Genomic DNA, 6,317 nt, shown 5'->3' with positions numbered 1-6,317 from the left:
CTGCTGAAATTAAAATTAAATTCTGCTCCTCTTTCTGGGGGTACAATATGTATCACCGTACTAAACATAGCAGGGTTTCTCTGCATCCTTTCCTTCAGTGGCATGTGGTACTGAAAAGTAGAAAAGGCTCTGGGGAACAGAGTTAAACCTATATTATCTGGGTGAGACATCTCTGCACTTCAGACAGCTTTCCTTGCCTCCTGTTGTCCTGTGAGGTAGGGAGAATGCTGGCTAAACAGAACCACTCCCTTCTTTGTGCTGTTAGAATAAAAAATACAGGTTTCTCATTGCTGGTCTTAGGCAAGTCCAGTGAACCTCATGTGAAGTGGCTCCAGAGCCCTGGGGCCTCACTGTGCTGCAACTGCCAAGAGACAGTCATGGAGGAGTCCCACTGGGGTTTCCTCTCCAGGAATACTGTGCCCTGCACCAGTCTAGTTGGATACAATGCTTTTGCAGATCTCCCTTGGGTCTCTTTATTGTATTCCCTGGCTCTCTCCCAGCAACTGTGACTTGCAAGTGGAGGGGAGAGGAGCCAGCTGGTATCAGTGGTATCCCTGAAAGTTGAGGTGTGTGGGTTTTTTTATGGAAATGGAACAAATAGCCTTTTAGTGGCTGCTGTTCGGTTAAATGCAACTTGCTGTGCCAAAGCATGAAAAAGGGCCCCCTTTGCATGAACAAACTAGAGTGGCAACAGTCACTGAGACTGTCAAGTAAATTTTATCCTCCTATCAGGAGGCAACAGTAGGGCTCCTAGAATTAAGATAAATGAAGCTAATTTCCTTTTCATGGTGATTTGATTATTCTTTCATTACAAGTAACTAGTTCCCTTTTCTAATTATATGGCTTGCTTTTATCTAAGAAAAATTACCCAATTTATGGGAGTGGACCATTAAAGTCAGTCATCCATGAACAGTTCATTGTGGTGCTATGAGATTGCTGATTTCCGAAAATGTCTATATTGCAATAGATAAGTATAGATTTTTGGCTCTTCTGCTGTTTTTCCGATGGTCATGACAAATGAGGAAAACAGGTAGTGGGGATGGATGTGCAAGCCAAAAGTGAAATGCACAGGGCAGAGAGTAAAAAGCTGGTACACATTTAGCATGTCCTTAAGGGATTGAGAAGTATCGAAGGGGATGGGGGCACTAGGGAACAAGACAGAAATGCATATAGGTGTATTGGTGCTTGTGAAGGCTTTATCAGCTGGTTGTTTAGTAGATTCAGGGAGAGCTCTGTCTGTTATACCATTGATCTCAGCACTTCTTACTTTTTATCTCTTATCTTTTTCCTACTTCCCCTGCAGCTACCATAGGAGCATGTTATCTAAACAGGAGAAGGCAGATCGGTCAACCAGATGGATGGATAACACAACAGAGTCTGAGATGGGGCACTGGAGGTGTAGTTAGGAGCATGGTGAGGTTGTGAGAAAAAAAAATCTGATTAGTCTGGTTATCCAAACTGGTGTACCTACAATGGACTCGGGATGTCCACAGGCAAAGCTGGTGCAGAGAGGCAATATATCTTCCTAGATCAATTAAAAGTTGGAAAAATAGAGATGCATTTGATCTGAAAGCATCCAATGTAGTTTCTCTATGTAAGCTAAACATACTTTTTTGTTCTATACCATGTAATATTAAGGCTGATGGATATTTAAAGGTCAGGTGTTTTTGTGGGAAAGCTGACTGGTAAAGGAATCATGAATAATTATAACTGTTCACTGCAGGTAAGTTGGGGGAATTCCCCACATGGAAACTCATTCCAGAAAGAAAGTCACCTTTATTCTGAAATATGGTGCCTGCTAAGGGAGTAATAACAACAAACTATAATTGTCAGATTATTCCCAGAGCAGAAAAAACGTAAGAAGGAAAAGACGGAAGAAGGAAAGAGACAGGACAGAAAAGACAGATAGAAAGAAGGCAGTCAAGCAGTTAACCAGAGATACCTTTGGGAAGACATGATACAGCTATCCTTTCACATGTGAACTTTATCAGCTGAAAGAAACCTTGTAGTAAGCCTCAGAAATTTGTTTCAACGTAAGATATTTTTTCAAACTCAGTTTTGAAGAGTTCTTGCTCTTCTATCAGCAAAATGTGGCAGTAGGAGGTGTATGTATTGAGTTTTTCCTTACAATTTGTAATGACAATGTTCTTGGTTACGAGTTTAATTAGGACTCAGTACTACCTTCCTTGTACAAACATCAGAAATCTGAGGACTATGAAAAGTTACGATTATGTACCTGCTACACCATTAATCATTATTTATGTAGAGAATGAAATAATCCTTCAGTGGAAGAAGGGGATGGCATATGCACATATATACATACTTCAGGATGAAATGCTCTTTTAAAAGCTAAGAACAGGACCTCATACATTTATCTTTAGTAACTAAATTAATTTTGGCTGTTAACATCCTGCATCTTTGCTTTACTGAAATATCTTATAATTGTTGTACTTATCTGACATCATTATAAATAAGCTGCTTAATGATAGCCTATGCTAATGCAAATTACATCACTTAATTACTTGCATTAATGTTGTAGGGAGCCTCAGATACACAGGATGAGTGTCCATGGAGATACAAACAAGAAAAAGACTTCTTACACTGCAGAAGAAGGCTGCAGTACTTTTCTCATGAAAAAAGAAACCGTATTTCTACAATATGAATGAAAGCATTCACCTGGTATCTGAGAGCTCTTTTCAAGTTCCCATTTTACCATATTTTATAGAGTGATGTCTCCTGTCTTTTCTGTATCTCCAACACAAGAAACTTTTCAAACTAGAAGTTTTGTTGGTCATAGATTTTCCAGCAGCCCCTCCTCATGTTTCAGAAGATAACTCTGAACCAGGACCATCTGTCATTTCCTGGCTTCAGTCCAAAATTGCCCCTGAAAATAAATATGTAAACTCTCCATCCTTCCCATACTATGGAATCAATGTGATATTATCAAAGAAGCATCTGGCTTTATAATCTGATACAGAAAGCTAAGCTTTTGGTATTAATTTTAAGTAGTTTTTCCTTCTTGGCATGTGTATTTTAAAAAACGTGTTGCGGCTGTTACTGTGGCTGTCGTACTATCCCGTACTGGGATCTGTATCAGAATCATAAAAAATGCTAGGTGAGAAGTGAACCTGGAAACACATTTTCCTAGAACATACCAGGAGCAGACTTTCTGTGAACAAATTAGTGAAATTCATCCTTCTCAAGGCAGTGGTCAATACCTTCTGATTAACGATCAAAATCTGTGACTTGCAGACATTGTTTCCCCAAATATGATACATTTTGTCCAGTGTGCCAAATGCATCAGATCTTGCTTCATAAAAATAAATTTCTGATACCCTTCTTCATATATTCATGTTCTCTCTTTTTTTTTTTTTTTTTTAATGTATAAGTTATTTTAGGCAGAAAGTGGCCATCAGCTGTACCTCTCAAAGCTGAAATTTCTGCTTGAAATGGTGTTAGTGGGACATCACACCAGGCACTGTGCCTCAGAACTGGTATCATAGTGGGACAGCTTTCTCTTTAGACCAGCACGCAGTTGTGTTGAGCTTTTTGAACTACAGGGTAGTTCTACCATTTCAAATAGCTTGCCTTGATTTCACTTATGTATGTAAGAAAATGGTCCTTTGGTAACGGTGATTGGATTTTAGATTCTTGAGGATTGGCAAGTAGTCATTACTGAGAGCAGAAAAATCTTAATTGAAAAAGGTTGTGTCCCCTGGAGAGTGTTTTAACTGATGTGTTGTTGGCTAGGTAGCTGCCCAGGTAAGATTTAGGCATAGCAGGGACAGAAGTAGTCTACATAGTAGTCATGTGAAAAACAAATACTTTCTATAATGAACAATCATTTGAGAAATCATTAGTTCTCCAGCTTAATGGTAAGTTTACAGGGGCATTCACAGCTTCTCTGGGCAACATGTTCCAGTGTCTCACCACTCTCATTGTAAAAAATGTCTTCCTTGTATCCAATGGAAATCTATCCTCTTTCAGTTTAAAAGTTGCCCCTTCTCCTGTCACTACAGCCCCTAGTAAAAGATCCTTCTTCTTTCTTAGAAGCCCCCTTTGTATATTGAAAAGCTGCAATAATTCCTTAAAGATTAATGGAAGAGTGTATCCTGGAAATGTCAAGTCTGTTTCCCAAAACTTTGTTAGGATACTCCACAGAAAGACAGACATGGATTTCTCTCTTGCAGGCATAATTCCAAGTCACTGAATTTTTGAGCATAGTAGCCCTGGTAAGCGTTTCCAGGGGACAATTCTTCCCATTCCACTGAGCCATCCTTAAGCAACTAAATAAAATTAAATAGGTTAACATAAGCCAAAGTTTACAAATACGAGAGCAATTTTATGAATATTTGTGGTGGCTGAAGTTTACTCCTAATGGACCCATACAAATACTATATACTATGTGCAGGTTGTGTTCACCCAGGAGGTACATAAGCAGTCCTCAGGTTTGTACATAGGGCTAAATTTCATACTGGTGAAAGTGTTATTTGTTAGGGGACTGAATTATCTGGATTTTCCCCTTTCATATTATACTTACATACTTTCATTCAAAGTCATACATTTTTTTCAGGTGGAGAGGAATATTCTGTATTCCTGATGCAATTGATTTTATTTTTATTCTTGGCTCACAGCTGTTTAAATGGTTTGAACGAACAGTAGTTGCAGGGCCTGATAAGTAAGATGATTGTCATCAAGAGTCATTTAGGGCTTTGCTTTCACAGAGCACAAACTCCCTTTGATTCACATTGAAAGGGTAAATCCAGATTTTCATCTGGTGTAAATCATAGAAAAATGCTGCCTGTTGTGAATGTGTGTCTTTTGTATTTAATTAATTGCTTGAAGATTTTCTTGTAAGCCCTTTGTAGGATTTGTACTATCTTATTTAGTCCATCCTTGATTCTGATACTCTTCTATTATACATCTGTGGATACTTTCCGTTTCTTGTACATCTATGTGATGAGACACTTGGAACTGAACGCTGCTTGTAAGGGGAGTCTGTATTGATTTAGACAGTGGTTTCATGCTTTCAGGAACTTTTCTCAGTCCACTGCTTCCTCATATTCTGTCAACTTTTTAGGGTGATATGGAATACTATGCAAATATTCTTATTTTGTTAACCATATAAATATGTAAATTATTTATTCCAAGACTACTTGATAACATGGAGTTTCCTTTGTTTTGTGTTGTCCATTCAACCAGCAACATGGAGTTTCCTTTGTTTTGTGTTGTCCAGGATTTGTTAGGTCTGTATGCAGTTTTTTCACAACTTTATCTCAGCCTTCTGTTTTGACTTTCAAATAACATTGTGTCACTCATAAACTTGCCCTGTTCACTCTCTAGATCATTAGTCAAGACATCAAGCAGTAGCCTGCATCTTTAGGCACTATGCAGTCAATCTTTGGCCTGGGTGAAAAGTAAAACCTGTATTCCCACCCTTTTGCCTCTATCAATGACAGTGGCAGAACTTGATGCAGCTGAGAAGGTGGCTAAAAATATCTTCTTGTCCCTGTAGACTTCAGCATTGGTTGAAGTTTGAACCAGTTTGGATAAAAAATTATGCTGTGAACAGCTCTGTTGGCATCAGAATCTCAGAGTGGTTACAAGAAACCTGTAGGAGTTGCAGGAGTGGCGCCCATGGGTGAGTGTTTCCTACGCCGTGCAGAGCCATGCACTTGTTATCTGGAGTCTAACCACCTCAGTCTGCCACTGGTCAGGAGCTGACCCGTTGGGTGGGAGATGAAGTGTGGGCTAAGGTAATGGGTGCACATTCTACTCTCTACAATATGCATAAGCCTAGCTAGTGCACTGGAGATTTTACACAGCAGGCTCGATTGCACTGGGGTGAGTGTAAGGCTCTACTTTTTTTCTCTTTCTTCCATCAGTCTTTCTAGTCATTACCAGAAGGGTGTATTTCTGCACATAGCTTGACATCACCATACCTCACTCTACAAGCATGGGGTTGTATAGAAGTCCACAATCCCTGGGAAACCTGCTGTCTCTGCTGTGTTATATTCTAAGAGCTTCAACATAGGATGACTGGCATCTTTTATGTTCCCAAATGATTGCCTGGCTCCTAGTCAGCTATGGGCTTTCCACTCCTCATACTGCTGAAATATTGATGCTGCTTCATTTCAAAAGAGCTACTTAATGCCCATGGTTAAGCCCAAAAGCTCAATGTGAGACATTCCCACCTGTAGTTCATACCATACCTCAGAGGCATCTAGGCAGCTTTCAGGGGGAGTGGGTTGGGGAATTGAGGGAGGGAACATTGCAAGCAGATGGGGAAAAATGAGACCAGATATCGAAACACCAGG

The sequence above is a fragment of the Chaetura pelagica genome, unplaced genomic scaffold (assembly GCF_000747805.2).
Source record: "Chaetura pelagica isolate M959 unplaced genomic scaffold, ChaPel_1.0 scaffold90, whole genome shotgun sequence".
Classification (NCBI taxonomy): domain Eukaryota; kingdom Metazoa; phylum Chordata; class Aves; order Apodiformes; family Apodidae; genus Chaetura; species Chaetura pelagica.
The sequence above is the reverse complement of the archived record's forward strand: the minus strand, read 5'-3'. Positions refer to the sequence as shown.